Genomic DNA, 18,014 nt, shown 5'->3' with positions numbered 1-18,014 from the left:
TGCTAGAAAATAAAAATCGGAAGAAGGCATGCTACCTGAATCACATCAATTATAAACATATTAATTGAATGAGTTTCAATATTGCTTGCCAGCAGCCGTATGGGCATAGATTGTACAATTTGTTTTAAAAAAACAAAAGGAGCTGTTACCTCCACTGCTGGCGGAAATATTTTTGCACGTATGCTCGTTTGCTCGACTATCAATCAACCGCTTATTTCAAAAGAATTTTCGGTGTTAGGAATTCTAACAACAAAGCTACGGGTACAATCTACATTTCCATTCATCTTCCGGGAACCTGGTTCAACAAGCAATAAGTTGTAGCTTGTATTTCTCAATGAATATTATGTTATGCCAAGTGTCCATAAATGAGGATCATGGCATAATATTTTCAAAATGGTTTGATTAGTTTCTACTGTTTCCCATTAGGTGCACCCTTCATTCACCCATTTCATGAAGTGTCGACAGTGATTGATTATGAACTCAAATAGCCATCAACATCAAACAAGCAAAAAGTGGACCCTTTCCGATATCTCCGACATTATCAAACTGAACTGAACTACATGCAGCATTACGATAACTACGTGGCTAGACGAGAGACCCTTTCACGAAGGTAAAACTTGCATCACATCTGCATGCATATGATCGATCCATCTGTGAGCCAGGGTGCCCACTACCGGGCGGCAACCAGCCAGCCAGCCAGGCATCAGTCCCTATCACGGCGGTCGGTGGGCTTTTGTCTGTCGGTGGACGTCCGTCGATCCTATGGTTCGATTTTAGAAAGTCTCACCTCGGATCCGACCGGCGTGGCTTGGCCTCAAGGGAGGGCACCCCCAGCCAACCATCGAGCGATGGAAGCGAATAAGTAGAGAGTATGTAATTGTAACGTGAGTTGTAATTTAAAACCCAAACCTCGGCGGCGCACCGTAGATGCCGAGGTTCGTGGATGGATCTTCCTAGCCGTGGCGGCCTGGTCACTTGTCCCCATTGAGCACGTCTCTGTCTGTGGGCCATGGGGAGTCATGATCGTGAAAGTCGTAAAGTGTGCGCCCATATGCTAATTGCTCAAATCAATAGGTTCCACTGATGACTGTCTGTATAGGGAATATGGGCTGACCGGAGGGCGGTGGTGGAGTCAGGTGTTTGCTTTCTTCACCGGGGACCCTTTCAATGGTGCACTTAGGGGTTTACATACCGATTGGGTCGTTTCGTAAGATACGTGTAAACAGAGAGGATGCCGATAGATGATACCGAAAGATAATCGCACCCAAGTACGTACTGTCCGGCTGAGATTGACAGAGTATCCTCCGACGAATAGAAACGCTTTCTGCATACAGATTATGTCAAAGTTAGATTCGACTGTTGAATGTAATGGTTTTGTTACTGAGATATACTCTCTGAATAGCAAGTGTCTACAAATTACTTAAGAAAGATCATGTGATATGAAAACCGTGTAGGTGTACCGGAGAAAGGTATCTTGTTGAATAGTAAGCGAGTTTATGTAACACCTGAAGTCAATGAAATGACATAAAGAAATGCAAATTACTGCTTACCGCAAGACACTACAGCTACGATGTAGATTGATCTGAAATGAGAAAAATTATACAAGTTAAAAATTATTGCTGGATTGTATTGACATTTCGACAATGATTTTTGTTATCGCCCATGTGGCTTGATCGATTCCTTTTCGACGATTCCCTTAGTTGTGGATGCATTTCTCGAAGAGTTCGTGGAGAAATTATAGAGTTAAGCTACAAAAGACCAAGAGGACAAAAGGTTAAACATTATTGCTCCAATTTTTTGAAAATAAGCTTTCGACCTTTTATTCCACCAAATTATTCACTTCTATTTGTTGTCCTTTCGAAGTTTTGTCTTTGAACTTTGTGGATGAATTTTTCAAAGAATCCAAATAGACAGAAACATAAGAAATCCCTGAAAGAATTTCTGAAAGAATCCCTGGAAGATCTTCTTCTTCTTTATGGCACGACGTCCCCACTAGGACTTGGCCTGCCTCGCTTTAACTTAGTGTTCTTTGAGCACTTCCACAGTTATTAATTGAAGGGCTTTCGTTGCCTACCATTGCATGGGATGGAATGGGAATCGAACCCGCCGTTTCCGGATTGACGATCCATAGCCTTAACCACTAGGCTAACCGGAGTCCAGTGGAGACCCCAAGATATAACAAAGGAATTTCTGAAGTAAGCTCTGAAGGAAATCGTGGAAGATTTTTTGAAACAATCTTTAGATGAAATTCTAAAGGAATCCATGAAGCATGGAAAAATGATTTTCTAAAGGAATTAATAGAGAAATTTCTGTGAAACTCTCTACAGGGGTTTCTGAGGAAACCCCTGGAGGAAATTTCAAAGGAATCACTGGGAGAATTTCTGAAGCAAACTTTTGAAGGATTTTTTTTATAGGAAACTTCCAAAGAAAAAAACAAATACATCCAGGGATTATTTTTAAAGGCATCCAGGGAGCGATTACGGAAATATTCAATGGAAGATTTTTTCTGGATAATTTTAGTGCGTAAAGGAATTAATATCTGAAAGATTTTCCAAAGGAATCCCTAGCTGAAAGAATCTCAGGAAAAAAATCTTGAGAAACTCTGAAGGAATCCTTGGAGGATTTTCTAGTGAAATTAATAGAGGAATTTCTGAAGAAACCTAATGAATTTCCGATAAAAGAATCCTTGGAAAAAAATCTGATGGAATTTTCAAACAAATTTCTAAACGGAAAAGATTTTGAGTAATCTCTCGAAATTTTTTAAAAGTATCTCTTGAAGAATTTCTGAAAAAGTCTGTGGAAGATTTGTTCCATAAAATCTTTAAAAAAATTGGAGGAATCTCCACAAAAAATGAGAAAGAAATCTATGGAGGAAATCCTTAAGTAACCATTGCAGAATTTACTAATGGAATCTAAGGAGGAATTTCTGATAATATTCATAGAAGGTTTTCTGAAGAAACCTTTCGAGAAATTATCAAATGAATCTCCAGAGAAATTTTTGAAGAAATTTCTGGTAAATTTCCTAAAGGTATCGTAAGAAGATTTACATACTGGAGAAATTTCTGTAATTTATTTCTATTGGTACCTTTACGATATTTATCGAGCATTCTCTGAAAATAATCTGAAAAAATACCCGAAGAAGTGTCTACAGCAATCCATGGCAGATTTTGTATGAAATCCTTGGAGAAATTTCCGGAGGAATTGTAGAGCTATTCTTTAAAGAAATCCGTGGAAAATTTCTTAAAAGTCGCTCTGGAGGAATATCTGAAGGAATCCTGGAAGGATTTTCTGAAAGAATTCCAAGAAGATTTTTTAGAGGAATTCTTGGAAAAAAATCTTGAAAATTCCTTGAAATATCTAGAAGAATTTCTGGAAAAAATCTCAGGATGTATCCTTAAGGAATTTGTGGAAGATTTTTTGAAGGTATTTACTGAAGAAATTCCTGTATTTCTAAAAGATTCCGTGGAAGATGTTTTCCCTGGAGGAATTTGTTAAAAAATATTTGGACAAATATCTAGAGGAATCTCTAGTGAAATTTCTATTAGTATCATTGAAAAATAAATATAGAAGATTCTCTAAAGGTATTTTAGACAGAATCCTTGAAGAAATTTCTCATGTCATCCGTGACAGATTTTCAGTGAAATTCTCGGAGAAACTTCTGGAGTAATTTTTCGAATCATTTGAAAACCTCCTTGGAAAATTTCCTGAATATCTGAAAAAATCCTAGAGGAATTTTCTGAAAGAATCCCTGGAGATTTTTTTTAAAGGAAGCCTTAAAAATTAATCCTTGGTGAAATTATTCGACAAGTCCCTTGAAGAATTTCTGAAGACACTCTTGGAAGAATTCTCAAGGAATCCTTGAAATATTTTGTAATGGAAACTGGAAACTGGAAATGAATGGAAGAATTTCTGAAGGAAACTTGGAAAAACTTCTCAATGACTCTCTAGAGACAAATTTTAGAACGAATTCGTGAAAGTATCTCAAGGAATCCTTGAATGATTTTCGTAAGCAAGCCCTGAAAAAAATTCTGAAAGAAACGTGAAGGAAAAAATCATGAAAAAGCTATGTCGAAAGTTTTGAAGGAATCCATAGAGGAATTTTCGAACGAATTCCAGAAAAATTTTCTGAAGAATTAAAAAAAAATATTATCTAGAAATCTTTGGAAGATTTTTCAAAGGAATCATTAGGTTTTTCTTGAGAATATCAAGTGGGATTTCTCAAGAAATCCGTGGAGGAGTTTCCGAAAGAATTTCTGACGAAAATTTCCTAATAAATCACTTAAAGATGTTCATTTTTAAGAAATCCCTGGAAGATTATCATTTACATCGTTAAGAAATACTGGAGTAATTTCTGTAATTTTTGAAGGAGTCAGTGGAAGATTTTCTTCCCTGGAGCAGTTTGATAAGATACTCCTTGGACAAAATTCTAGAGCAATCTCTAGAGAAATTTATATTGTTATCTTTGAAGAAATGTATCGAGGATACTCTGAAGTAATTTCTGTATTAATCCATGGTAAATTTTCGAATGAAATCCTTGGAGAAATATCTGGAGGAATAGGAGAACTATTATTTGGAGAAATCCCAAGGAAATTTCCTGGATGTCGTCTTGGAGGAATAGCTGAAGAAATCCTTGCAGGATTTTCTGGAAGAATACCTGGATGGTGTTTTAAAGGAATCTTCACAGAAATAAAAGAAATCCCTTGGAGAAATTAATCGAGGAATCTGTACAAGAATTACTAAAAAAGTGCAAGCAGAAGGAATTCTTTAGGAATTTCTGGGAGATTTTGACTTTGAATAATTTGTTACAAACAAACCTTGTACAAATCTCTAGAGGGATCTCTAAAGAAATTTCTATTGACATCCTTGAATAAATTTATCAAAAATTCTCTAAAAGTACTTCGGAAAGAATCCCTGAAAGAATTACTGAAGTAATCCATCTGAAGTAAATAATTTCTGAAGCAATTGATCACGAAGCAGATTATCTAGTGAAGTCCTTGGAGAAACTTTTGGAGGAATTGTTGAAATATTATTTGAAGAAATCCCTGGGAAATTTTCTGAAAGTCGCCCTAGAGGAATGTTTAAAAGACACTTAAAAGGATTTAAAAAAAAATACCTTATGAAGGACTTTTAAATAGAATCCTTGGAGGAATTTCTAAAAAAAATCCTTGGAGAAATTAATCGAGGAATATCTTGGAGAATTTTTGGTATTCTAGGGATTCCTGTAAGACTATCTGAAGGAAACTTTGGAGGCTTTTTTTTGCGATTTCCTTAGGAAATTTTTGGAAGAATTCCTGAAGGAAACTTTTAAGAATTTCTCAATGAATCCCTGGAGAATTTTCGTTGGAAGAATTTCTGAAAGCTATTATGAGTAATTTCGAGAGGATCCATGTAAGACTTTTTAGAGATGGTTTTGAAAAAAAAAACAATGTCGAAATTTTTGAATGTTGAAGAATTGCTTGGATATTTTCTGAAGAATTTTTAAAAATAATCCTTTCAGTTATTATCGAGAAATCTATGGAAGTTTCTTTTATAGGAACCACTGATGAAATTTCTTGAGGAATATGTTGTAAAACTTCCCAAGAAATCTTTGGAGGAATTTTTGAAAGAATTTCTGGCGAAAATTTACAAATGAAACACTGAAAGATTGTTTGAAAGAATTTCTGGAAGATTTTTTGGAAGAACCCCTTGAGAAAGTTCTTAAAATTTTAAGAAAGACAATTTCTGAACGAATCTTTGGAAGGTTTTTTGAAAAAAAATATCGTAAATGAATTCCTAGGGAAATTTCTGAAAAAAATCTTGAAGACTATTTCGAAGAAAGCCCAGGAGGAAGATATTTTTTTGAACCGCCGTTATAATTTCTGAAGGAGTATTGGAGTATTTTCTAATAAAAACTATCGGAAAACATTTTGAGAGTTTTCCAGATAATTTGAACATTTGAGAGCACTTAGTGGGTATCGTGGCTGTGCGACTAGACGTTTCGTAAGCTTCGGAGTGTGGGTTAGATTTCCGCTTCAGTCGGGGAAAACTTTTCCTCAAATAAAAAAATCTCCACTGGGCCACTGAGTGTTACGTGTACAACCTCTGGTTTAAGACGGTGTAGTGTATTTTTTATATTGGACAGCTCTACACCTAGAAATACCAAACGTGAAACTGGAGGAAAAATCCGTTCAGAACCGTCGCAGACGGTACTGTACTATACACCCGTCGCTGGAATAAAGCTACTTTGTAGCCAACATGGTATAAAGGGTCACATCTAATGATACTAGAGAGCAGAGCTGTTTCTTACTCGACACGAAATAACTATTGAACTGCAAAATTTCAACCTTAAGATACCATCTGCACCAGCAGGTACACTCAGGCAAATAAACCTAAGATTATCATAAGGTCTAAGTTATGAAATGGTCTTTAAACAATTTATAACGGCTAGATTGAATTTCATTAGGTCGGTTTATGACGCAAAATCGACTCACAGTTTGGCTTTTATGCACATTTAGCACCGAGATATTCTCAAGCGTCGATAGCCACGTGGGTTGGGCACGAGCTCAGTGATCTCGACGTTCATGAATCGATTCCAGTCTGCGTCATTTTACGATTTTTCTGCTCTTTTCATAAGTTTATCTTATGTAATTAGGTCATAATAAGCATGTTTAATTTTCATAAGGAATTCTTATGGCATCCATACTTTACAGTTAAGGCTAAATTTCATAAGGTATTTTGATGAATTTCGGTAGTTTACTTCGCTGAGTGTAGTGCCCGTGCGCCAGCTAGGGATTTCCCAAATCCGATCGGAACGAATGGCCCAAACGTGTACCAGACGGCGTGACCCTCTTCAACCCGACAGTTTTAAACTTATACAAAATTGTGTAACTTGTTGATTACCGTATCGAGCCCTGAAGATGGTCCAATAGCCGGACCGACACGTCGGCAATGATAAATAATTAATCAACGCAATTTATCAGACTGCAAGCCGAAATCCTCTAGGAAAAATCTAAAGATAAACAAACATGTCAATTTACATCCTAAAGAAGATAATGTGGCTGTACACATAGAAAATATTGGATGCAAAATGTTACAAAATCATGTTTATTTATGACCCTCTAATTCCTGTTAGTAAGTCGACGAGACTTCATACGGTTATCGTCACTTCCTTACATGCCACAATTACGGGACACGGACGGACCTAGCTGAGATGCTTGACTATCATATCTGCAGCATTTTCATCTAGCAGTGCTAGCGTCACCCTACATGTGCCAGTATCGCATTGCACTTGAGTCTTGATCAAGGGGCGATGGATTGCTGAAGCAGAGCATCGTTGATACCAACTATAGGTTGTAGGGAAACGGAAAGTGAATGTGCTTGCTGCGACAAGCAGGTGGTGATCAGAGTTGTTAGACCACATAAAACGAAAAAATGTTTCTAACCACGGTCGGTCCGACAGTGGGTTGTCGTTTGGGGTCATTCAAAAATGACGTCCATAGTTTAGGGGGGAGGGGGGGTTTGAGAAAGTGTGACACTCCATGTATAAGGTATACGAAAAAGCGTTACAGAGGGGGGGAGGGGGGGTCTAAAATTCCCGAAAAATGATGGACGTCATATTTGAATCGCCCCTTTAGGCGCAGCACTGTATACACACCGTGGATTTATGGTGATTTGATCGTTTCTTTTCGCTTTCTTTATGACCGTGTTGTGGTTCAAAGTGTGCAACTCTTAACCGAGTGGTAACACTCAGTATCGTAACAGCAGCGTTTAGCAGCATCCTCTTCGAGACTGTAGCTGTCGAGCACGGATTTTTCGCCAATAGTGGTTGTTCCTTCGAGTTCCGCGTCACCTAGTGATCAGTCCGAGGAATGGTTTGATGAGTGAAACGTCGTCGTCGTCGTCGACGAGACGGACTTTGACGACAACGACTAATGCTAATGGGGCAAAGCTACGGGAGGAAGGTTGATGGCAGTTTTACTGTTTTCCACAAGCCCTCTTCAGCAAATACGTACCCACACTGGTACCCTTTTCTTGGGTTGCGGATTTCTAAGAAAGTGAAAGAGAAAGTCCTGTCAAGAATTGGCTGCCGCAGCAGCATCTGTGACAACACTGCTTGATTGACTGTAATGTGACAACAGTTTTCTATCAGTTTGATTAAGTATTTGCTGTGTGCGAATCTCGAAGGAAAACTTGAAGTGGTTAGAGGGATTTATCTAGAGATGAAGCATTTGTCACAAATAATGCTTAGTTAGCATAACCTAGTTATCTGGCTGGTGGAGCACGGGAACCTAAGATTCAACTGTTAAGGCAATCAGAGACTACCCAGACTTAGACGTGGGCGATCCTATATATGAAAAGTTATCCAATCCTAGCTGGAAAATTCATAAAGCGCTTTTATAAAAAATTGAACTTAATATCTTCTAGTCCGAACTATCAGAGAGTTCTATTTAACTTTATTTTCAGGCTTATTTTGCTAAAGATGCCATTACCAGGAGCTAAATGATAAGAAAACATAATATTATATGGTTGTATAATGTTAAACAGTACAACATAACAAAGGAGAACCATTCCCAAACCATTCAATTCAATGTATTTAAAATAAGTAGTGAAATAACCTGGGAAATACCAATTCGAAACAATATATTTACAGTACATTAAATACTATACAATGTACGGTATATTTGAACCCACGTAGCAGTATTTAACAATTAATTTACAATAAAATGTATGGTCTATATGGTATATATCGAAAAATATATTTTACGTATTTTTACGATACTTAACAACCTTTACAATTAATTGACAAAATCTCATTTACAATTCACTGTATGGTTGATCACATTTCATCTTATTGTTTTTGTATTTATGTGTTTACAAAGGTTTTAATTGTAAAAATATGATTCTTAATAGTACTGTTACAATACAACCTACGGTTTTTCTACTGTATTTCTATTCGGGATGCTAACCTTCTTTGGGCATTAAAATACAGTCAGGTCTTTTTTTACAGTGGTTTTCGACTGGTAGATTCTGTTACTCGGAGTTTTCGGCTATTCAGTCTTATGATTTCAAACGGTAGTTTGTTAACTGCCCGACGTTTCGGCTGTTCTTGGCAGCCTTCTTCTAGGGGAAATTAGATCTAATTTCCCCTAGAAGAAGGCTGCCAAGAACAGCCGAAACGTCGGACAGTTAACAAACTACCGTTTGAAATCATAAGACTGAATAGCCGAAAACTCCGAGTCTTTTTTTACGCGGTTTTCATTTACGCGGCCGCGTAAATGAAACTCCATACAGAAAAAAAATTTCATGATTACACAAGTTTACAAAATAAAACGAAAGTCGTGAACTTCTGTCAACGACCAAAATTTTTGAAGCACAATTTAGTGCTGATTTCGAAACCGACTTTCAAAAAATTTAAAGTAGAACAGTTTTTGAGATTTAGCTCAATATCGAGTTCTGCAACTTTTCAAAATATGTAATTTACTAAAATTCAAATATATTGCGTTTTGTTCAACCAATTTTAAAACTTTTTCCATAAATTAAAAGCTGAATACAATACCATTCGGTCATCTGAATACAGGCTTTGCGTCAGATTGATGAAATTCAAGATATTGGCGAGTTTTAGGGACGATCTTCTTAAATTTTAGCAAAATTCCCTAATTTTTTTGAAGAAATGTATTTTTTTCAATAAGAAAAAACCAAGTTAAAAATTCTTTCTCGACGTTTATTTGACATATCATATGTAGGCGAGTTACAGTAAAAAATTCAGCTCAATCGGAGCATTGATTACGGAGAATGAGGTGTGTGAAGTGAGCGACGTTGCTTAAAAATAGAACAAAAATCGATTTCAAATCATCAACCTTGTATGGAAAGTCGAAAAATTTTCCGCTCTACTGTAATTTTTTTCCTTCGCGTTTTCGAACTCAGGGCATGATTCTACACCAAAAATGATCATCAGCTTACCGAGTTCAAAAATGCTGTAAACTAGTGTTATTTGCATGATTCGTCAAGAAATTGTGAGACTTTTTTACGCGGCTTTTTCAATTTTTAACTGGGTGTTTATATGCGGTACGTATCCCCCACGTAAAAAACCTGACTGTAAAAGTTACGAATAATGCATTGGGGTTATTATGACCCAGAAATTCAACCTCTTATAGAATGATGATTTTTTTACCATTTGGCTTCTATAGCGGTGTTGAGATAATTCCATATTCTGAATCTGCATGCGAAACTGAGCCGAAATCCAAATTTTCATGAATTTTGGTGCCCGGGAACCTATTTAAAAATCAATTGGAAGTTTGTATGGGAGCGATTTGTCGAATCACCCCTCGTCGCATTTTGTACTGAGTGGAGCTGTCAAACAGTTACCCAGCTGTCAAAAGGTGATTTCAAAAACTCTCTTTGAAATTGATTTTAGGTATTAGTAAGGTTCTAAAAATCTGAAAAAAAATCATAGTGGCTCAGAAAAAGGTGCTCTTTTGTATAAAATCAAAAAGTCGATACATTTTTCTTAATTTAAAAACCCAATTCAAATGACCAATGTCTTATTTGAAAGATAATTTTGTCAAAAATGTGTTGATATGGTAAAATAGTGGTTCCGGGATCACTGACCACCAGTAATATGCCACATAGGGCACCTTGTGGGACATGTGGGACAGCGTTTAATTTTTCCAGTACTTCTGGAATATCTCTCGTTCGGGATCACATAGAAGGATACTGTTTTCAGCAAAGTTTCTCAGAAGACTAAGATATTTCATAATAACACCACAATAGATCAAATTAATGGTCGCAGTGGTACTATGTCCCCAACAGGAGAAAAAAAAAAGATATTTCACATAGAAAAAAAAAAATTGTTTCGAAAATCACTCCCTGTGTAGCGCTAGTGTTCTTGGGAGCTTCCACTTTAGTCTAAACGTCGTATATTTCACGTTCTGGACGATTTAGAAGGATACAGTCTTCGGCAAAATTTCTCAGAGGAATAATAGCTTTCGTCTAGAAACAATTCATTTCGAAACTTGCCCACTACGTGGCGCTAGTGATCTTAGCAGCTTCCAGTTTAGTCTAAGCGACATGTATATCGCATTTTGGACCGCTTTCAAGAATACCGCTTCGCAAAGTCGCTGAGACGACTAAAAATTTCTTCAGGAAAACAATATTTTTTTGCAACATTCGCTCACTAGGTAAATCTTATCAAGTTATCGATAAATACACTCATAGACAGCGTCTTACATGCAAACGGTATCTTCCCTATATTGCTTTAGTGTTGCAATAAGCTACGAGTTTGTTCTCTGTGTCGTTTATGTAACGTTCTGGACCATTTCAAAGATTGCTGGCTTCAGAAGATTTGTCAAAAGCATAAAAGCTTTCGAATTTTCATAGAGAGTTTTCACTAAATTTCTTTGGAAACGCCTATGGAAATTTCCCAGACAATTGATAGGAAGCTTTCTAGGAGTTCCATTGGAATTTTTCAACAATTCGCTTGAATACAGTTTCGGTATTTCGGCATTGGCAACTGATTCAGCACTCCTTTGGAAAACCGTTTATAATTTCATTTGAGAACTCATTCAGATTTTTTTTAATGTTTTGATTTTGTTATTTCTTTGACCAGAAACTATCAGGGAATGTCTATGGGAACACCTTCGGAAATTCCTTCTAAATTTTATTTTGGAAACCCTTCAGGGAACTCTTCAACAATTTTATTTGGATTTAATTGATAGGTTCGGACTTTTTTTTAATAGTTCTCTCAACATAGTCATTGTTTTGATTTTTGTATTTTTTTTTTTTCAAAACACATATTCTCTTTGAGTATTTGTTTAGTAATTATAATGGAAATTTATTACAAAATTTTTTTTGAGAAGTTATTCCTTTGGTAATTACTCTGCGACAAGTGTGTTACTTGGGATCTTCAATTCCATAGGAAAACTTCACAGGTCCTAATTTTAATGATTATTTTAAGACATATGTGGATTGTTTCCTAAATTGTATGGATCATTTCATATGTTTTATGGATTATATTGATATTTTTTTATATTTTATGATTCGTTTTCATGTTTAACCATTTTTTATGAATCATTTCCTATTTTGTAGGGTTCGTTTCTTAAGTGCGTTACATTTCAATTGAATTTCAGGAAATTCCAAAAAAAATTCACTGAGCTTCAGAGGCGTTACAGTGGAGCTTTCGTGGGTTTAGGAGAGTCTCAGATGCGTATCAGGAGGTCTGAAATTGTTTCAGGGGGTATTCGTTGGCATTTGAGGAACTTACAGAGAATTTTTGAGCAGATTTCAGAGGCGTATTGGGGGATTACGGATGGTCTCAGGAACGTTATAGGGGGTTATGAGGGGATTTAAGAGGGCCCACAGTTTTTGAAAATATATTTTAGATCACTGCTCTCAAGTGAGCTTCAGGGAAATTTCAGAGGCGCTTCAAAGCGTTTCATAAACGGTTCAGGCGGTTTCAGAAGGGATTCAAGATGTTCAAGACTGATTACGCTTGTAGATCCAATAACCTATACACTAGGCTCTCTTGGCGATTCTTAACCCATATCCGCCCAGCGTCCTATTTATAGGACAGATGCCCCGAACGCCCAGCGTCCTATAAATAGGACAGTCCTTTTGATGTGAATATCTCCAGAATTACGCAAAATTTTAGAATACTTTCTTCAGAGAAGATGTTCTCCACACCCATACCTTGCTCATAGTGGACAATACAGTTGGTGACTGGTTCACTAGGTGGCGTAAACGATGCTGCAAAGATTACATATTGTCACGATCTATGAGCTTCATTTCCAATGCGAAAAAAAAATATTTCACTGGAATCTTGACAATGGTTAATAATTTATATGTAGTTCATTTCTTCGGCAGAGTTGTATATGGAGGTGGTAGTAGGGGTATTGGAATTCAAGATGGCGGGTCAGGTTCCAAGATGGCGGTCAAAACGCCAGAATATATGCTCTTTAACGGCAATGCTGCTTCGAAAACTATGCAATATGGGTATCTATCGATCGGGTTTCATATGTAGAGCTCAAAAATGAATATCTGACGCCATTTTGAAATCCAAGATGGCGGACCATGCCCAAGATGGCGGCCATGGAATGGTAGTTTGAGCAATGATACCATACAATATGGGTATCTATCGATCGGGCTTGATGAGTAGAGGTCAAAAATCGATATTTAACGCCATTTTGAAATCCAAGATGGTGGACCATATCCAAGATGGCGGCCATGGAATGGTAGTTTGAGCAACGATACCATACAATATGAGTATCTGTCGATCGGGCTTCATAAGTAGATCTCAAAAATGAGTATCCGGCGCCATTTTGAAATTTAAGATGGCGGACCATATTTAAGATGGGGGACCATATCCAAGATGGCGGTCACGGAATGGTAGTTTGAACTATGAAGCTATGTAATATGGGTATCTATCGATCGGGCTTGATGTGTAGAAGTCAAAAATCGATATTTGACGCCATTTTCAAATCCAAGATTGCGGCCACAGTATGATAGTTTGAGCTATGGGACCATGTAATATGAGTATCTATCGATCGGGCTTTATGAGAATAACGGTAGAGGGTCATGGTAGATGGTAGGGTAGCGGGTTGGGTAAACGGTGGACCAGACGGTCGGGTAGAGGGTTTGGGTGAAGGATAGAGCAGAGGGAGTGGAGTAGAAGGTAAGAGTAGGGGATAGGGTAGACGGTAGGGAAGAGGGTAGGATAGAGAGTAGGATTGAGGGTAGGAAAAAGGTTATGGTAGAGAGTAGGGTAGACAGTACGGTTACGTATCGTAGGGTACGGCAATGGTTATGATAGAGGATAGGGCAGATGGTAGGGTTGAAAGTTATGATAGAAGGTTGGAATAGAGGGAAAAGAAGACAGTAAGGTAGAAGCTAGAGAGTAGGGTGAAGAATTAATATGAGATTAGATGAGCTGAGGTTTTTCGAGATACCTTTAGTAATTCTTTCCAGAATTTCTTCAGGCATTTCTTTCGAGAATCTTCCCACGTTTATTCCCGGGATGTCTTAAGCTTCCGAGATTGCTGTACGGATTGCTCCGGAGTCCTCTTCAGGGATTTTTGCAGGGGTTGCTTTGGAAAATTCTGAAAGGATTCTTTTAGTTATTCTTTTATGAAGGAATTCAGGGATTTGTGCTGGAATTTCTTCAAAGATTCAGGATTCTTGCTGTGATTCCTTAAAGAATTCCTCCCAAAAAATATATGAAAAAATATAGATTTCTTCCGAGATTTTTTTTAGGCAATGCTAGATCACAGAGACATCTTCTATGGTTCTTGCAGGAATACCTGCTCAGGTTCTGGCCGGCATTCCTGTCATGATCTCTCTAAGGATTCCATCAGGTATTCTTTACGGGATTCCTTCAGGAATAACTTCAGGGATTTCTACCAGAATTCCTTCAGAAAATCCTGAAAGGATTCTTTCAGAAAGTTTAACCACCATTCTTTCATGGATTTCTGTTGTAATTACTTCACAGATTCATTTTAGTATACTTTCAAAGTGTTCTGTTGAAACATGTTCAAAGAATCATAATTGAATTCTTTCTACGAGCCGGGATCCTCGCTCGGGATGTATACAGCAATTCCCCCCGAGGTTTCTTCTGTGATTATTTCAGAGATTCCTACCAAGCTTTCAGCAGTGCTTCCCTCAGAATTCTGCCAGATTTGCCTCTCACAATTTCTTCAGTAAATCTTCCCATAAAGCTCAATTTCTTTATTAGAAATTATTATCTGTGTAAAATCTAACTTCTACAGTGCGTGTCGAGCGTTCGTGTCGTAGCTTCTAAAACCAACCCATTCGGTGTTGTTCAGCTGTTAGGGTGACCATGTGGCGGCTCTGACAGATGTGTGCAAAATCGTTGGTGAGTTACATCATTTTCGTTTTTCCACCTCTCGAAACCACATTTAATTTACAAAGACCATGCATTGTATACTTTTAGGCGTTTATCGGGTTATATTTCTGCCCCAATTTTAAAGTTCTTTTTCTATTCTTTTTGAGTGGTTATCATCTCTCTCACTTGTTTGGGGCTATATTGTATCTATACGGATCAGAATATAACGATAGCGTAGAAGTTGTGCTGAAATAGAACTCGAGAAAATTATCAGATATTGAGGACCTATAATGAAGAATTTTTTTGGAACTACACCATAGACTTCCATTTTTTCGTCAAATCACGCTTATTTTATTGGAACTTGACCTTTAAAAACAAATTTATTTAAAGATTTAAATTGTGAGACACCTTGGGCGTTAACGGGTTAAATAAACATTGAGCTCATCACTTGTCAACACATAGTTGCAGACTGTGCAAGTATGACTTTCATTCAATTAAGCACACAAGTTAAGAATGTATATTCGATGACTTACGTTCAAGAAAGTTTTTAGGAAACCTTAAATATGTTATTTCATTCGAAATACTACAAAAATATTACATTTTTTACACAAAGTAGTCAACAAAAAAAAATAACAACATGGTAGTTTTTTTGTCATGAAACTATTCGTAAAAAAGTACTGGACCTGGACTTGTTTGAAAAACAATTAAGATCTTTCCATTATACTCATATTATATTTCACTTAAAAATACAAAAATACCCTATTATGTGTATACTGTACAACCATAGTGTCAAACAGACGTCTACTCTTTAGTTTATTCCTTGTTAAATATTTGACCCCGTGTACTTGGGGACTTAGTGCTATAAACGGTCTGCGGTGGACGAGCGAATACATCATCAACTCATGCCTCTTACACACATTTGCCAGCATTCTGCAAAGGCCATCATCGTCTTCAATATTTAATTATAATTGTCTTCTGGTTGATTCCTTGTGTTGAGGTTAAATATATGAAGTAGAAGAGCATTTATAATGGTCCCATTAGACGTAACAAATATTTGATCAAACAAGCCCAACAAATGACCAACACAACGTGAATCCTAACAACCTTGGATGAATGTCGGACTTCAATGGCAAATATTTGTCTTAATGACAAACAGTCTAATGGCACCTTAACTCAATAATAGAAGATAACTTCATTAACTCTCTTAACGATAACAGATTTTAAGAAACTTCCAACGCCGTCATGTTCCCTATACAAAAAAACTGCTCATTCAGCTATGCAAATTTTGTTTACGTTTGTAACTTACAAATCTTAAAATAATAACTGCTATAAAATATATTTATCGAAACGATTCATCGTCTCTTCCTCCTCTATATTGACATTCATGAATTTTGACTTCCCCCAAAAAGCTCAAACACATACCGCCCGGCATACCGGAACGGAGCCAAAACTTGTTTCCATTCGCATAATGTTTATTTATATCCACTTATGTCAAGTAGTGACCACACCACTTGCTGGTTGCTGCTGGCTGATGGTGAAGGTCATTGTGAACGATTCTCAAATGTCATACACACACCCCTAGTTCAAAAGCATTTACCCACCCGCGCGAGGTGGGTGGCAGATGTTCAATGGGACGAGGGGGGGGGGACCTATTGAAAAGTTGCATCCAATGTTGGTGCCTTGGCGCGTTGGCGATGCTTTTTGATCCACTAGGTAGGTACCTACCTACTGCTGGAATGGAAGTCGCTTAGGCGTCGCGTCGTATGTGATGCTAAATATTCGACAAAATATTTATTATTCCCATGTCGAAGCTGCCCGAGCAAACACGTGTAGGCTAGACACTTGGGTGGCTTGCCATGAGTTATACGCTTTTGCCTAAGCGTTGTGAATTCTAGGCGCTTTAGGCATGCGAAAATGAAAACAATGGCTCTTCATAACCATTGCTGAATGACTGGAAAGCTCGTTAAGTTGAATTAACGTGTAATGACGTCTACCTCATAAACAATTCTTGGAATAGTGGTAAACAGTGTTCATAGATTCAGATGTAGAATCTTTTAACAACAAATACTAGTAAATTACTAGTAGTAATCATTCCGTTTAATTACCATAATGAGTATAGACAATATAAAAGCCATTACAAGAGGAAACTTTTTATTTTAGAAATTTAAAATATCGGTTTTATATCACAAATCGTTCATAAACTTAAATAATGTTTAAAATGTTACAGAAATGGTAAGCTCCTTCCGCAAAGCCACATTCAATTCACCCTACGCAAAGCGTAACCCTCTCCGGTCAGGGTTAATCGCTTACGCGCCATTGTTCAGCAGTGTGAAACAATTATTACCGTACGCACGCCTCCTCCTACCGGCTCAATTGTAATCATTTGCCCCCTATTTCATGTGCATCATTCGCGTACCACTGCGCTAGTTGGTACTTAACTACTTTTTCCTCACCTGCCGGTCGATTTTCTCGACTTAATCATTTAATGGTATGCTACCGTCGTCGTCTCTCTTAGGTACCATTATGGTATCGGCCGTTCAACCAACGAACAGCATCAACGCGAGCATCTGCGTATTTTGAAATGATGTAACTTTCAACCCACGGTGAACAATCAATCAATGAATTTCCACGCACCTCCTCCAGCTTCCAGCTAAGTAGAGGCTACTGAAGTTGCCTCTATAAACTACGCCCGCAATGAATCAGACACTTCATCACCCGCAGCTAGTTGATTTAGCCGCGTAGGTACGTGATGCCTGCCACCATCACAAAGACGTGTCATTGGAGCGGCACAGCGCGGCAGTGCATCTCGCATTCAACGTCGTTGATGGCTCCAGTTCTGGTTTAGTCATGGTGCTTCACTAACGTGAAGTAGATTTAGGTGCCTACCCATAAATTGTAGGAATCTGGAGCAACAGTAGAAAAGGGTCGATTGACGAATGATACATATTGGAGTGCTGTGTTCTTATTACGTGAAGTATTCCATTGGAAGAGAAGTACAGCCATTTTATTGGTCCCCAGATGCATTCAGCTAGCTAGCTATAGCAGATTATGGTAGAACATGAAGGCGTTTCAGGAGGCGGTTTCACAGGCCTTCAGGTGAGTCACCACAGAGAGGCTTAAAGGGGGTTTCAGATGCGTTTCAGAACGTTTTCTGTGCGTTTCAAGATATTTCAGAAAGTTTCAAAGAGGTTTTAAGGGGTTG

At 37.6% G+C, this 18,014-nt stretch overlaps 1 protein-coding gene across 8 annotated transcripts in view; it reads right to left on the bottom strand.

The window, feature by feature from the left end:
* LOC115263285 (tetraspanin-18) overlaps window positions 1-18,014 on the bottom strand; it is a 174,516-nt gene that overhangs the window by 91,207 nt on the left and 65,295 nt on the right. For all 8 annotated transcript variants that reach the window (XM_029866420.2, XM_062852785.1, XM_029866419.2 and 5 more), the window contains one exon: window positions 1,551-1,582. The gene's annotated coding sequence lies outside the window, so the exon portion shown is untranslated. The remainder of the gene's footprint in view (window positions 1-1,550; window positions 1,583-18,014) is intronic.

This window comes from Aedes albopictus, chromosome 2, assembly GCF_035046485.1.
Source record: "Aedes albopictus strain Foshan chromosome 2, AalbF5, whole genome shotgun sequence".
Taxonomy (NCBI): domain Eukaryota; kingdom Metazoa; phylum Arthropoda; class Insecta; order Diptera; family Culicidae; genus Aedes; species Aedes albopictus.
Note: the sequence above shows the minus strand (reverse complement) of the source record. Positions and strands in the feature narration are given on the sequence as shown.